Here is a 16,098-nt window from a genome sequence, read left to right on the forward strand (position 1 = left end):
CAACGACTCTGAACTTTGTGAAACTAGTTTCATGCAACAGCCGATCAAAAAGCTGATAAGTAGGCTATTAATGCACTGATGGCTCTCTTCCTATTCTCTGGGACAGCCATAATGAAAGAAAGTAGCCAGCCTGTGGCAGAAGAAAACCAACACGTCCAGATTATTATTATCCAGCTAGGAAAACGGTATAAAAGATACAAAGATGCAAGTTGTATTAATGACACTCCCCACTTGATACAGTAAAATCTGAGAGAGAGAGAGAGAGAGAGGAGAGAGAGAGAGAGAGAGAGAGAGAGAGAGAGAGAGGAGAGAGAGAGAGGAGAGAGAGAGGAGAGAGAGATGGGAGAGAGAGAGAGAGAGGGAGAGAGAGAGAGAGAGAGAGAAATCTGACAGAATGAAACATTACCAATCTAGCTAGCTTGTTTTAGCGAAACAAACTGCCATGTTGTTGCATGATAATTGATTATTTTTTAATTGCTTTGTGTAAATGTCAAGTTGCATGACTATTATGTTTCATGCAATTTGCAACCTGCAACTAGTTGCATGAAAGTTTCCCCTTCCACTCTTTTCAGAACAGTACTTCTCAGGTAATGGCTACAAAGTCTTGTTTTTACTGTATCAGTCTTGTTCTTGTCCTTTAACTTGGGGTGCAGCTACAACCCTAAAGGCTGGCTCACACTACAGGAATTTTCAGGCCGATTTATGCCCGATTCACCCCTCCCGAGAATCGGAGGAGAAATCTGGCCTGGCAGCTTGCCAAGCTTGGTCGGGCCCCGACTTTCGGCACCGATTATCTTGTAGTGTGAGCTGTTTGCAGATCCAATCTTAACCCTCCCGATCTGCTCAAAGCCTCATCGGGGGCCGTCCCGATCATATCAAACATGTTTGATATTTAGGACTGAAAATCTGCGCGAATACATCATTCTGCTGCTGCGGGAGACTCCCGTCATTATCGTTAATTGACGCGGCTCGTTTGATGCGCTGCACCTGCAGGTATCAGATAGGCTACCAAATACCAACAGCACAACCATGAGTATTTGGGGGGAAAATGTCACTAATTTATATCACAATGAATGACCAATGAATAAAAAGTTGTTATATCGTAGTTTTGAGCCCCTGCCAGTCAGAGGCTGTAATCTCCCACCTGTCTTATCAGGCAGTGTGGGGGAAAAAAAGGCTTTGCTGCTTGCGGGAAGCAATCCATTCTATCCAAACTTTTGCCGATCTCATGACATGCAGGATGCAGCAGGGGAATATATTTTGGTAGCGCATGTGTTTGTGTTCTCGCTTGTACAGACAATAGAGTCGCGTTGTTTTACACGCATGCTAACTACCGTGAGATTCATTTGATTGGCGAGACGGGCATGAAAATGAGGGAAAAGAGAGAGAGGTGAGGTGGGGGCGGAGCGTTTTGGGTCACTGCTGGAACCCCAAAAACGAAACAGGTTCGGAGTATGGGCCGGGCATCAATGTGATTATCCTGCCGATAATCTTAATAATATCCTGTAGTGCGTGGTGCGCCACATTTACAAATCTTGTAGTGTGTGCATGTTTGAGATTCTAGGGAAGATAATCTGGGAAGATTCTCCTGTAGTGCGTGTCACAGCCAGATTTCAAAATCGGCTAGGATTGTCAGAATCCTGTAGTCTGAGCCCAGCTTAACACCAGCGTTGCACTCTTTCTTGTCATCTGGTTTATCATCACTGCATTTTCCCAGAGATGCTTTATACAAAGGTTTCTCCGCTATCTCGCCATCTTAATTTTCATTGTGTCACATGGTTCAATTTGAGCATTCAGAGGCTGTGATGATTGGTCAGATGTAATGGAAGTGCTTGATATGCCTCACCAGGACTTTGAGGGCAAACCGAAAAAAGAGAAACACGTCAATATCGCAGAATTTACACGGCATATTCTGTCTGTTGAGTAGAACTGTGCAGCCCTACCAGAAGTAGAAGGAGTTATGTCTACTTCCTAAAGATAACAACATTCTACAGTGCAATAATATTTTTGTTTTGACATAATGCTATGTATTTATGCTAACTCCCATGTCGTATTTATGGGAACTTGTCTGTGAACTTGATTGCAGCTACTTTCTTTTGTTTGTTTTTGCGCCAAAACCACATGCATCCCAATTCTCCCAAGGAGCTGGCTGGGCTCAGATATATAGACTCAATCCAGTTTAAGGACATTTCCCTCCAGGAATAGCCAGTGCTTTAACTCGTTTGCCGTTTATATTTATTATTGTTCAGTTTTGTTTGACAGAGCCTGATCTCCTCTCTCTCTCTCTCTTTTTTAGCCCGGGGCCACAAAAAAGCCTTCATTTTTCTCTCTCTAGCTAGTTTTCTCCTCTAATCATTTTCAGATTCTGTCTTCGCCAACTTGCTCTCTCTCTCTCGCTCCCTCTCTCTCTCTCCCCTCTCTCTCTCCCCCCCCCCCTCTCTCTCTCTCCCTCTTTCTCTCTCCCCACTCTCTCCCCCCCCCCCTCTCTCTCTCTCTCTCCTCCTCCTCTCTCTCTCCTCTCTCTCCCACTCTCTCTCCCCCCTCTTCCCTCTCTCTCTCTCTCCCTCTCTCTCTCCCCCTCTCTCTCTCCCTCTCTCTCTCTCCCACTCTCTCTCCCCCCTCTCTCTCTCTCTCTCTCTCCTTTTCCCCTTCCACTGGTCTGATGTTCTGTTCTCCTGGCAGCAATGTGTTCCTCATCACAGCTTGTGTTTCCTCTTATCTCCACTTCTTTTATCAGCAGCCGCCACACATGCCCAGGAGAGAGAGGGAGGATGGGGGAGGGAGGGAGGGAGGGAGGGAGGGGGGTGATGATGCTATCTGCAGGTGGACATTTCACCACTGAGTTCAGGGGGCCCCAGTGTGGCTGCAGGAGGGCCAAAGCACAACAGGGTCTGACTGGTTAGCATGGTTAGCATGCGGTGTGTGTGAACCGCCAGGAGTCTCCACGGCATGTTCTTCCACCGTCCTCCTCCTCCTCCTCCTCCTCATGCCCACATCAAGTCCCACCTCATATTGCACACATTGCTGTGGTGTTTTTTCTGTGCCGCACCTCCTCCCAGACATCCACCTGTCACTCAAAACAGTGGCCGTCTTTGTCCTTGGATTTTCTGTCCATGCAGTTTGAGTCCCTGTAGGTGGCGCTCTTTTGTTTTTGTGTTCAGCCATGGTGGCTATCGCTGCTCATGCTCACTACCCAGTTCTTCATCCGTTTATTCTGAACAAACCGGGGGGGGAAAAAAAAAAGGATTCCTGTGCAGCAGATTAGTCCTGGGAAATGCGAAACACCAAACGTCAATGCTTTCATGAACTGGCTATTTATGCTGAATCGCCATTATATCAGATGTCAATCAAGAGTAGCAAAAGAGACTTTTATTTACACGTGGACATGTTGCAGAGCATTATCTGATTTAAAAGTGATAGACCAATTGGACAGATAATGTGTCACCTCTGCACCCGGGGGATGTCAGAATGCGGAGATGGTCCTCAAACCACGTTGGACACATTTGGGAGGTGGAAGGAAGGAAGGAAGAGAGGGGTGGAGGGGAGAGAGCGGTGGGTAAAGCCAAAGCACAGGCTCACAAAAGCCTAAAATGATATCGCTGTTGGGTATCTGGATGCTTGGGATGCCTGGGATGGCTGCTCCACACTTTTGGCTTTGTCTTTGCCCGGGATGAATAGAGGCCTCTGTGGCAGTGATGACGGCCTGGCTTCTGTGGCAGTGGTGACGGCCTGCCTGGCCTCTGTGGCAGCGATGATGACGGCCTGGCTGGCTGGCTGGCTGGCAGACTAGGTGCTGGAGGTCGGGGGACGTCAGCTCTCTCATAGGGGCAGGAGCCTGACTGGGGGATGCTGGTTGCCCTGGTTCTCCCTACAAAAGATGCTCTGTTCTCTGCCTGTGACCTGCCCTTGTTATTGTGACATACCAGGTACACACACACACACACACACACACACACACACAGGCACAGACACACACACACACACGCACGTTTAGCTGAGAGCCCGCAGAACCAACCAGGCTATCCACCCACCTGTTTTGGGGATGTTTTGGCAGTTTGGCTGTTTGCCGATATTCGCCTTTCAGTAAATTCAAATATGGGCCAGTCAGTGTTGCCCAGTGCTGATGCTGTATGACGAAGGTGTGGATAATATAGGTACCATGTGGATGATGGTACCGTGTGGATGTAAGCCACACAGTACCTACATCCACACGGTCCCATCCTGGTACCAGCCAGTGGCTGTAGGTACCGTGCGGCTATAGGTACCGTGTGGATGCTGTTTTGAAGAATACTTTTAAACTAGCGATTGAGACCATAGACTCATTAGGTAAAGTTGATTTGATTTATTGAGGTAATAAATTAAGTGAGAAGTAAGGTGGTTTTTCCATGCACTTCTATTACAATCAGACTTCTTTTTGCAGCCATAGGGCCTGTGTCCACCTAGCGTCTTTTCATCAGCTCCAGCGTCTATTTTCAATTGTTTCCAATGGGGGGAGAGCGTATGCAAGCGCACACGGACGTCTAGAGAAAGTGCGCTGCGTCCAGCGTATATTTTCGGCGTTTTTGTGCGCCTGGCTCCCAGCGCTCCCAGCGCTTCCAGCTGAAAATATTTTAACTTTTCAGAAAGACGCTGGTGTCGGCTGCTCCTTTTCTGTTAACTAATCATATGGAAAAACTATCGCAACAGAGACAGAACGGCTCAATTGTGGGAGCAGATCGGCTAGACACTTAATATTTCTGGTGAGTGTTGTGCTTACTGCTTTTAATAGCGTAGCCTACCTGTGTTGTTAGCTTGCTAGCTGTCAGCTATCAAGCTGAACTTAACGTTACTTGCAGACTGCTTCCTTGTATATTGTGCGCTGGGATCAGCGTTCCCCAGCGCACTCCCAGCTTTTAACGTCGGAAAAAGAAGCTAGGTGGACACAGGCCCATAGGCAGTATAAACAAGTGAGTTTGATCAAAAGTCACCCCCTGTACAACAACAGCTGTCACTTTTGCTGTCAAGGCAGGCATTTTAACATGGGGGTCTAATATGGCCTCGCTTTTGCAGCCAGCCTCAAGTCGCTATTCGAGCAACTGCAGTTTTTGCCACTTCCACTTCAGCTTCATTTCTCCAAGACGGGGGGCACTTGGTAGAACCCCACAGCATCCCATCCCAAAAGTTTGAATGAGGAGTTAACATTGTCCTGCTGCTTATACATCTGATTGATGGTAATGTGACTGACCCCCTCTCTCTCTCCCTCTCTCTCTCTCTCTCTCTCTCTCTCTCTGGCATTGTTAGGTCGCTCGTTTTTTTTTAAGATAAGTTGACTGTTCATTAACTCATTCAGGGCCAATGACGTCTTTGACGTGTTATCAGGAATAGCCCAGAGGGCCAATGACGTGTTTGACGTGTTTTTGTTTTTATTCGTGCAGCGCATAGTTAAAACACTTCCCCAGCCTGTCACATGGTATCAGGTCCCTAAAACCTCAAAGACAACCGACAACACGCGATCAAACACATACCGCAGCTGTTGTTTGAAATTAGGAAGAAGGTGGAAAGGAAACGCGCTTCCTTGTTGCAGAGGAGAAACGCCATTGAAATGCCCCCTCGCCGCGCTGCAGAGCTGATCGACTTGCTTCAGAGCAGCGGACATCGAAACCGCAGTAGTCAAACCCGTGACCAACATGATCGATCCTGGTCCCTGGACCCCGTTCCTATGTGCCAGCCCGAAAGAGACGAGACGGAGTCACAACTGTGTGGAGGAGGAGAAGCTGTTCGAGGAGGAGAAGCTGTTCTCCTCCTCCACACAGCCTCGCCACATAAATGGCTTTCACACAGAGGGCTGCGTGCCCTCCAGTGTTGCTCCTGGCCAATCCCAGCGCCACAGGGCGTGGTTATTGCGGGGTGGGGTTAGAAATCTAAAAGGGGGATCGTGTGTGTGTGTGTGTGCGTGTGTGTGTGTGTGTGTCTGTCTGTCTGTCTGTCTGTCTGTCTGTCGGTGTGTCTGTCTGTCTGTCTGTCTGTCTGTCTGTGTGTCTGTCTGTACACTCACTCACACTGAGCAAACTGTATTGTTGAATGTAAAAAAAGCACTTCATATATATATATATATATATATATATTTTTTTTTTTTGTCATTTGTGTCATAATGAATAATATTTACATGTCTGATGTCAATACAGTTCAAAATAAAAGAATTGAGAGCGAGTTCTGCCTGATATTGTGTGCTGTGTACATAAATGCCATTTTCTGCTATTTATTTTATCACAGAGACTTTTTGGGTGAAAACAGGGTGTATATAAATGGCTATAAGTAGAGTACAGAACATGCTAAAAGCTCACTTTTTTTTTCCTGGTGAACCCAGAGACGTACATCTTCATTTTGAGGTATTGCAAATCACTCTGGTGCTAATAGATAATTTACTGTGGGTCTTGAAAGATGACCAACAATTATGAAAATCTTTGGCCTGTGCTAAATATTGGCAGTCCTAAACTGGCCCTGAATGAGTTAAAGGAACATCAAAAGTCAGTCTCTCTCTCTCTCTCTCTCTCTCTCTCTCTCCACCCCCCCATTCCCTGAATCATCTATAATGCAGACATCCAAGCTCGGGAACTTTTTCCGCATTTTAAGTCACCATAACGATGCAGCCACACCCCCCTTCCCAATGCTTGGAAAACAGTGCCTACTCTCTCTCTCTCTCTCTCTACATTGTAGACTGTAGCATAGATAACACTGTTTGTTGTATTTGCTTAGGTTTGTTGTGCTCTAAGCACAGTTACTTGATTGATAATTGAGAGCCCTGGGTGTTTACTGGCCACTCCCACAGTGGCAACAGAAATGCGTACGAAGGCCGAGGGCTGAAGCGCCCACGTTGCTTTTGCTGCTGCTGCTCAAATGAAAGACATGAAGCCTGCCATGAAAAAGCTGCCTCACCCTGCCTGAAGGAGCTAATAGCCCACAGAGTTCCATTAGCATGGGTTTGAATGGAGATTGTGAGTGTCACCTGACCTCCATGTTGCTTCAGAGGCTTTCTACCCTGTAAAGAAGATGTTTCTGGGGGAAACATTGAATCCTTTCTTGTCATGTTTGGGGCAGAAATGGTCAAATTTGAAATACATTAAATGTTGGTATCGGCCTTCAGAAGATGATATTGGTCTAGCCCTAGTTTGGGGGGGGGGGGGCTGGGTATGGACAACGTATTAGGTTAGCATGTTCAGTGAACTACATTTTCTGGACATGCATTGCAGGGATATAATCAGGCTGTTTAGCAACGAAACTGATAAATAATGAAAGGCACACAAAAAGAGCGTTTGAAAAGTTTTCCAGGCTGTTATTCAGTACAGATGTTACAAAGTGACGAGGGGAGCGATGATAAAGCGTGACAAGAAAGATTGATTCTTGACTGGAGGCCGCTGCCAGTTGGTTTCAGAGCGGAGAGACGTTGCGTGCGGACGCCGCCTTCTCGTCTCGAACCGCGCCGTCACGTTCACCTAGTGAAGTTCAGACCTGATGCTTCGGGAAGGGAAGGAGCCGCCGCCATGGTCGTCACAAGCGCTTTCATCAGGCCTCGTTCTAGCCTAATGTAGCACAGCACAGCCGGGGCCAAGACTAACCCGAGGTAAACGCACACGAGCGTGCGGCTCACTGGACTGACCGTGTGTGACCCATAGGGCTGTGAATCTTCACTGGCCTCACGATTCGATTCGATTACGATTCAGAGGGCTACGATTCGATTCGATAACGGTTATCGATGCATCTCGATGCATCGCGATGCATCTTAAATCGATGCATCACTTTTTTTCCCGAATACATGATTTTTTTTCTCACTTTCTTTTTTCTCACTGTGTGGCTACTTTTAAAATAAAAGTGCATTTAGAATTGCATTGTATTATGATCCATAATTAAAATAAACAACTGCATGTACTTCCATTATATTTGATTTGATTATATAATTATTATTATTATTATTATTTTTTAATAATCGATTTTTGACATTTGTGAATCGATGCAGAATCGTGCAGGTCCGCATCGCGATGCATCTTATAATCGATTATTTTTGACACCCCTAGTGACCCAGGGCCTAGCATGCTAACGCAACCCTGGGGATTCTAATGGCTGAGGCTGTGGTCTTTTCCTGGAGAAGCTGCTGCTGCACACGGTCCAGAGAAGATGGGACTGCCACACGCACTGAGAGAGAGGAGAGAGAGGGGAGTCTCTCAGAGCTTTCACTCACCCTCCAAGCTTTACCCCGCTCTCCCCTCTGAAGACTCACAGAGCCTCTTTGATCCGCGTGCCGTCCTCTTCCCAGCTGGGAGGCCAGGAGATGCGCGCGGCCCTTTTGGTCTCCCGTTTCAAGTCGCACATTCTTTCCACAAGGACTCTCAGAGAGAGGTCCTGACCCTTAAGTTCCAACAGAATCTCATATGCAAAAATAGGCCCCGAAAACTTGTCTGGTCATTGGAATACGCGCAGGGACAGTCCCGTTTCTACTCTTCATCATCCCTGGATCCTCAAGAAGAATTTCCCTATTCATCTTCAAAGTGTCACGGTGAGGCATGCGGTCATCCGTGACGGACGCACCTTCCCCGACCCGCAATCTTCTTCTGTCCTTTTCATATCTTCACCACGGAGATTTTGAAGTTTCAAAAAGAGCTCTTCTGCAGTGCCCGTCAAAGAGATGGAGTCTTAGCCTGACAACTGCCTCGATGGTTCAATACAAAACATGGAGAAGGTGGAGGCCGGCTCACATAACTTGCCCCAATAGACTAGGCTTTAATAATAAATCGCATAATCGCACAAATCGCCATAAATCGACCATGACATCTTTTTGTACGAGGCTCTCATAAAGAGACGGAGAGATTTCGGGGACATGGCATGAGCCATATTTATTGTCATACGACTTGCCAAATCTGCAGATTCCTTCGCTCCCTGCGCTGCTGGGCTTGCCAGAGAAAAAGCTCTCGCTGGCATTATTGTGACATCCTGTCTGAATTAACTTTGCATAGTTTTGGGCCAGCGTGTTCTTCATCTCCAGAGGCATGTTGTATTGGCCCGTGGTCTGTCCCCTTTTCAGAGAGGGGGGCTCGCGACCTGCAAATCCTCTCAGATGTCGGAGCCAAACGCCCCCAGAGGTTACAGGCAGCTAAGTGGTTCCTTGTTTCCAATAAAAAACAAATCAAATAACGCGGCTCCCCGGGGGTTTATAACACTCGGGAGTCATGAACTCTCGGGCAGATAAATCTCGTCCAAATATCCTCCGTACAAAAAGGCACGGACGGACGTGGGAGGAACTCGTTGGCTTTGGTTGTATAATTTATAAGCCACAACGTGCCGCAAAGCGTCGAGGAGGGAAGAGGGGAGAAGCTGTGGACCGACCGCTCGGCAGTGGAACAGCCCCTCTCTCAACTGTGAAACGACCTGATCTGTTAGAGAAGGATGTGCCGTTACCTTCTCAAAGCCAGCCGGTGACACTGATGGAAGGAAGTGCTTGTGTGTAAAAGCAGGTTTGATGTTTAACTCTCTTCAGGGGTGGCTGTCCCCAGGGCCTGCTTTACCACCCCCACCACCACCACCACCACCTCTCTCTCTGGCCCGTCAGTTCCTACCTCTCTGGCATTGCGAGCAGCGAGAAGGGGGACGAACAATACTGCGTTTGTGCGGCGCTCGGGCACTCGGGCCTGCTGCTAAACAAATGTTCTGAGGAATTCTGGTGACGGGCCTTGCCCCCGGGTCCAGGCTGATCCCACAGCAACTTCATAAACACTCACTCGGGGCCATCAAAAGAACAACTCTGCCTTTATAGGGAACTATATGGTAATGGAATTATTTCCACACCAATTAAAGTTGACTTCTTCTCCCCCCCCCCCCCCCCCTTGCCCTCATGTAGACTATTTCTTTTCCTCCTCCGGCAGCAAAGGGAAATGTGCTGTTGCCCAGGGCGCAAACATACGTCTCTTTTCTGCTCCGTGAGGACTGGCGAGGGTGGGCCTTGAAGAGGGGGGTGCAGGCATGACGCTTTATGCCACTTTCCCTGCCTGTAATTGCCACTGATGAGTTGCGGTGATATTTACAGGGAGGATGTGTTCGCTTGCAAAAGAAACCCGCTGTGGTTGATCCCCCCCCCCTCCCCTCCCCTTCCCTCCTCGCCCCGCACTGAATGAAATGTTTGCATGGCGGCGGTTGGGGGAGTATTTTATTTGACGTGTTCTTAATTCAATCGTCTCAGGGGCAACTTTGCGAAATCTCGTGAAATCCTGCAAATCAAAAGCACTTAAAGTGGAGAATTGTAAAGCATATCCTATCCCACAGTGGAATGCGTGAAATCCACGGCCCCTTGTCCTCAGGCGCTTGACGGGGGTGAAGATGAGGGAGATTGAATGGCCGGCTGACATGGATCCACACCCAGACCTGCTGAGGTCCCCCTGAGGTGACCTGAGGCCCATCATGTCCCCCTGAGGTGACCTGCTGCCCATCATGTCCCCCTGAGGTGACCTGAGGCCCATCATGTCCCCCTGAGGTGACCTGCAGCCCATCATGTCCCCCTGAGGTGACCTGCAGCCCATCATGTCCCCCTGAGGTGACCTGAGGCCCATCATGTCCCCCTGAGGTGACCTGAGGCCCATCATGTCCCCCTGAGGTGACCTGCAGCCCATCATGTCCCCCTGAGGTGACCTGTGGCCCATCATGTCCCCCTGAGGTGACCTGCAGCCCATCATGTCCCCCTGAGGTGACCTGCAGCCCATCATGTCCCCCTGAGGTGACTGGTAAAAGGATATTATGCTCTTTTATATAGAAAAGAAAGGGAGTTGGTGGGGAAGCTATATTCCTCCCCTCCACACTGTATAAATATACAGAAGCCCTCTCTCTGAGCCCCTCACCTGCTCAGTGGGTCCTCCTCTCTCTGACTCCCTCACCTGCTCAGTGGGACCTCCTCTCTCTGACTCCCTCACCTGCTCAGTGGGACCTCCTCTCTCTGACTCCCTCACCTGCTCAGTGGGACCTCCTCTCTCTGACTCCCTCACCTGCTCAGTGGGACCTCCTCTCTCTGACCCCTCACCTGCTCAGTGACACTAGAGCTGTCACGATTCCTCGAGTACCTCGAATAACTCGAATAATTAAATTGATCGAGGCCAAAATGATTCGCCTCGACACGCATCTGAGTAATAGAAGAGAGTGGGTAAAATAGAAATTCCGACGGAACCTTAAGGCAACACGTCAGAGCGCATTACGTCAGTCCGTCACTCTACCTGAAACGTCAACAAACGGGACCAACCGAAAATGTGGCTACACTTTTCCAAGATAGACTCAGACAACACTGGTTGCAACATTTGTGATGTGAATTGCAAAGCTGGCCAGGGAAACACCTCAAACTTGAGGAAGCATGGTCAAACACAAGATATATTTACAGTAGCTAAATGCTGAAGACTGTAACGTATTACTAGATAGGCTGAGGGTGAATGAAGCAGGCAGCGCACCGCAGCTAATGTTAGCAGCACCTCCTCGGCTGTAACGTTGAGAGAGGCATCGACTAACATCAGATAACGTTATTTAATTAGCTAGCGTTAGCTGGATAAGTTGTTTCACTGCAGTTGTAGTTGTTAGATAACGGGGCTTTTCACTGTCTTCACAACGACTGCAAAACAGAGATCGCTAACGTTAACGTTAGCTGCAGTAATTGTCAAGGGTTCAACATAACGTATTTCCTCAGCCTGTATAGTAGCTATCAACATGAAATAAAAAGCATTTGACAGCTTAAACCCGTGGCTTTTTATTTGGAAGGGTTACATTTGCCGTAATCTTTATTAACATGTCTTAAAATGCATTAGAATCTTTTTATTTTTATTTTTTGGGGTTAAGATTTTTAAGATTTTTTTTAATGAACATTAGAGCAAATATAATACGAAAAGCCAAAGGGTTAAGCTCTCAAATGCTTTTTATTTTATGTTTCTATGTACTACAGAGCCTGAGATATGAAGGCTTTAGTGAATACCCACCGCTCTCTCTGAGAAGTTTGGACCGTTTTCTGTGAGAAATACAAAGCTCAACCTAACATTAACGTTAGCGGCTAATTTAACAGCATTTTGTGTGTGTGTGTGTGTGTGTGTGTGTGTGTGTGTGTGTGTGTGTGTGTGTGTGTGTGTGTGATCACACTAGCCTGTTGGTGTGTGAGAGAGTGAGTGTGTGTGAGAGAGAAAGAGTGTGTGTGTCATGCAGCTGTAAGGTAAATGAAGGATGTAAACTAGCTAGTAAGCCATTCATTCATATTATTTAACGGTTGCTGTACACTGGAAGAACTCAAACGTCAGGTTGAAAAGATGAATGGTGCCACTGCCAGTTCTATGCCATTTAAAAATCAAAATGTTGTTTTTTCTAAGAAAGAAACTAATGTAGTTGTTTATTTGAAGAGATTTATCTTATTTTTTGGTGTATATTTACGATAAGCCTTTGAAAACACAAAAAAGGGTTCTTATCCGATTACTCGATTAATCGATGGATTATTCGGTAGAATACTCGATTACTAAAAGAATCGATAGTTGCAGCTCTAAGTGACACCTCCTCTCTCTGACCCCTCACCTGCTCAGTGGCAGCTCCTCTCTCTGACCCTCTCACCTGCTCAGTGACACCTCCTCTCTCTGACCCCTCACCTGCTCAGTGGCACCTCCTCTCTCTGACCTCCTCACCTGCTCAGTGGCATCTGCCGCCCGTGACTCTCATCCAAAGTTCCCTTCAAGCCCTTCTCCACCACCTCGGCCAGGCCCCAACTTGGCGCGCCACCTTGCTGCCTTTTCTCTCCACCCACTGATGGAGCCAGCCATTGAAGCATCCACTCCCGCCCCCCCCCCACCCCCCACCTTTCTCTCTGTCTCTTTACCACGCGGCTGCACAATAGCCTCCCTCCCTCGGCAGAGTTCCAAGAACAGTGTTTGTCCCATCACCAGCCCAGCCCAGCCCCCCTTTTATTGGTAGAGAGAGAGAGAGAGAGAGAGAGAGAGAAAACTGATTTTCAAGCAGTGGGAAGGGGGGTGTGGCTGCATCGTTATGGTGACTTAAAATGCGAAAAAGTTGCAGAGCTTGGATGTCTGCTTTATAGATGATTCAGGGAATGGGGGGCGGGGGAGGTGGATGGGGTAAAGCACTCTCCATCCTGTGCCCCCACACACACGCACTTACTTTAGGGAGTAAGACGCGTGTGCACGCACATACACACCTGCCTCTCAAGTCCTAAGCTTCTATACCCTATGCCCAGTTGCATTGCCAGGTTAGGGCTGCTCCATTCCCTTTTGTCCATCCCCACTGATCTCGGAGCGCACCTCCGCAGGGCCTGGTCCACGGTCTCTACAGGGCCTGGTCCACGGTCTCTACAGGGCCTGTTCCATGGCCTCTACAGGGCCTGGTCCATGGCCTCTACAGGGCCTGGTCCATGGCCTCTACAGGGCCTGTTCCACGGTCTCTACAGGGCCTGGTCCATGGCCTCTGCAGGGCCTGGTCCATGGCCTCTACAGGGCCTGTTCCATGGCCTCTGCAGGGCCTGGTCCACGGTCTCTACAGGGCCTGGTCCATGGCCTCTACAGGGCCTGTTCCATGACCTCTGCAGGGCCTGGTCCACGGTCTCTACAGGGCCTGGTCCATGGCCTCTACAGGGCCTGGTCCATGGCCTCTGCAGGGCCTGTTCCATGGCCTCTGCAGGGCCTGTTCCATGGCCTCTGCAGGGCCTGTTCCATGGCCTCTGCAGGGCCTGGTCCACGGTCTCTGCAGGGCCTGGTCCATGGCCTCTACAGGGCCTGGTCCATGGCCTCTACAGGGCCTGTTCCATGGCCTCTGCAGGGCCTGGTCCATGGCCTCTGCAGGGCCTGGTCCACGGTCTCTACAGGGCCTGGTCCATGGCCTCTACAGGGCCTGGTCCATGGCCTCTACAGGGCCTGTTCCATGGCCTCTGCAGGGCCTGGTCCACGGTCTCTGCAGGGCCTGGTCCATGGCCTCTACAGGGCCTGTTCCATGGCCTCTGCAGGGCCTGTTCCACGGTCTCTACAGGGCCTGGTCCACGGTCTCTGCAGGGCCTGTTCCATGGCCTCTGCAGGGCCTGGTCCACGGTCTCTACAGGGCCTGTTCCATGGCCTCTGCAGGGCCTGTTCCACAGTCTCTGCAGGGCCTGGCCCACGGCCTCCGCAGGGCCTGGCCCACGGCCGGACGCTTGATGTGGACATTGTTGGAGCGGTGGGTCCCCCTCACCCGGGCAACCAGGCCCCTTTTGTGGCCTTACCCCTCACTGTTTGCCCAGCCACTCTCTTCCTCCTCGGCCCTCTCTTCTACCCCTCGGCGTGGGACTGCAAGAAAGCTTGAGGGACAGGACAGCGTGGTTGTGTTGTGCTGCTGGTGGCTGGCTTCCTATGGAGCCAAAGCTCCCATTCACTTTCTATCCCTTCTCCTTCTTGGACCTCCTCCGGGGAACGCATCGCTGTTTGATCACATTAGGGGAGGGAGAGAGATCTGGGGCGCCGTTGACATTCCCAGAATCTTTTGATAGTCTGTTTGGTGCTGATGGGTTTGCCCGGCACCAGCAGTGCCCCTTTAGAGTTTCTTTGTGAAGCCTTTTGATTAGCATTATTAGTAGGACCGCTGCATCCTTCCTTATTTCACACTTTCTCTTGATTCTTGGCTCCGATCTGAAGGACTTGTGTTTCTTCATCATCATCATATCTGTGGAAAGGCTTCTGCCCTCATATCTGTAGTGGGGGGAAATGCTCCATTATCTTTACAACCATCCACTGAATGTACCAAGCAGGTCTGCTTTATTGCACAATCCAAATCTTTTTTCAAAACTTTCCATTTTCAGCGTGTAGGTTGCTAGCTTGCTAGCTAGCGTTGTTGTTGTTTTCAGCGTGTGGGTTGATAGCTTGCTAGCTAGCGTTGTTGTTGTTTTCAGCGTGTGGGTTGATAGCTTGCTAGCTAGCGTTGTTGTTGTTTTCAGCGTGTGGGTTGCTAGCTTGCTAGCTAGCGTTGTTGTTTTCAGCGTGTGGGTTGCTAGCTTGCTAGCTAGCGTTGTTGTTTTCAGCGTGTGGGTTGCTAGCTTGCTAGCTAGCGTTGTTGTTTTCAGCGTGTGGGTTGCTAGCTTGCTAGCTAGCGTTGTTGTTTTCAGCGTGTGGGTTGCTAGCTTGCTAGCTAGCGTTGTTGTTTTCAGCGTGTGGGTTGCTAGCTTGCTAGCTAGCGTTGTTGTTGTTTTCAGTGTGTGGGTTGCTAGCTTGCTAGCTAGCGTTGTTGTTGTTTCACAGCGGCGGAGGCATTTGAGAGTGGACACGCGGGAAGGGATTTCCCTTGGCTCCGACTGAAATGGTCGGAAGCTTATACCCACAGCCCGCCTCTGTTGAGTCAGACTACCGCAGTGGTAGTGCTTTTACGACTACACTACTACCCACGCCAGGAGACTTTTTATTTTCTATAACTTTTCATTTCATTGGTTTTGAAAGCATCTTTGCTTTATGGATATTTTTGACATGTGCCTTTTGTGTGACTTTTGCACAGTTCTGTACATGCCATGTATCATTGCCAAATGATCATCTTCATCCCATATTTAGTTTCTTCAAACACTGAATCAGAGTGTAGGCGTTTGCTCTGAGCCATCGCTCACTTTCACAATGTTGTGCTTTCTTATCGCTAAAGATGACTCAGAATCATACGGATTTTGTTTTGCCTTTTCTTCAGCTGCAGTTTTGGCACATCTTGAACGCTCACGTGGGCTTGGATATGACTGCTTTGCATTCAGAGGAAGCTGTGCTCACAATTCGTAAAGGGCTTTAAGAAGGCCTCAGGAATCTTGTTTTATTTATGCCAAAAAATGCCTGGCCGCAATCAACCAACCACAGCCACTCTGAATGTCAATTTAGGTCATTTTCTACCCTCACAAAAGCCCCGGGCTTTAGGTCATTTTCTACCCTCACAAAAGCCCCGGGCTTTGGAGTCCATGAAGCAGAAAAAAGCTGATGTAATGGGTTTAAGAAAATCTCCAAGGGGAGTCAAACCTCACCCCCCCTCCCTCCCTCCCCTGCCCTCCCTCTGTCCAAAATCCCACCCCTTATCCACCCTCCAAAACCCCTCTGAAGTTCCGCTTTGGTCACCACC

The sequence above is a fragment of the Poromitra crassiceps genome, assembly GCF_964638095.1.
Source record: "Poromitra crassiceps genome assembly, chromosome: 10".
Classification (NCBI taxonomy): domain Eukaryota; kingdom Metazoa; phylum Chordata; class Actinopteri; order Beryciformes; family Melamphaidae; genus Poromitra; species Poromitra crassiceps.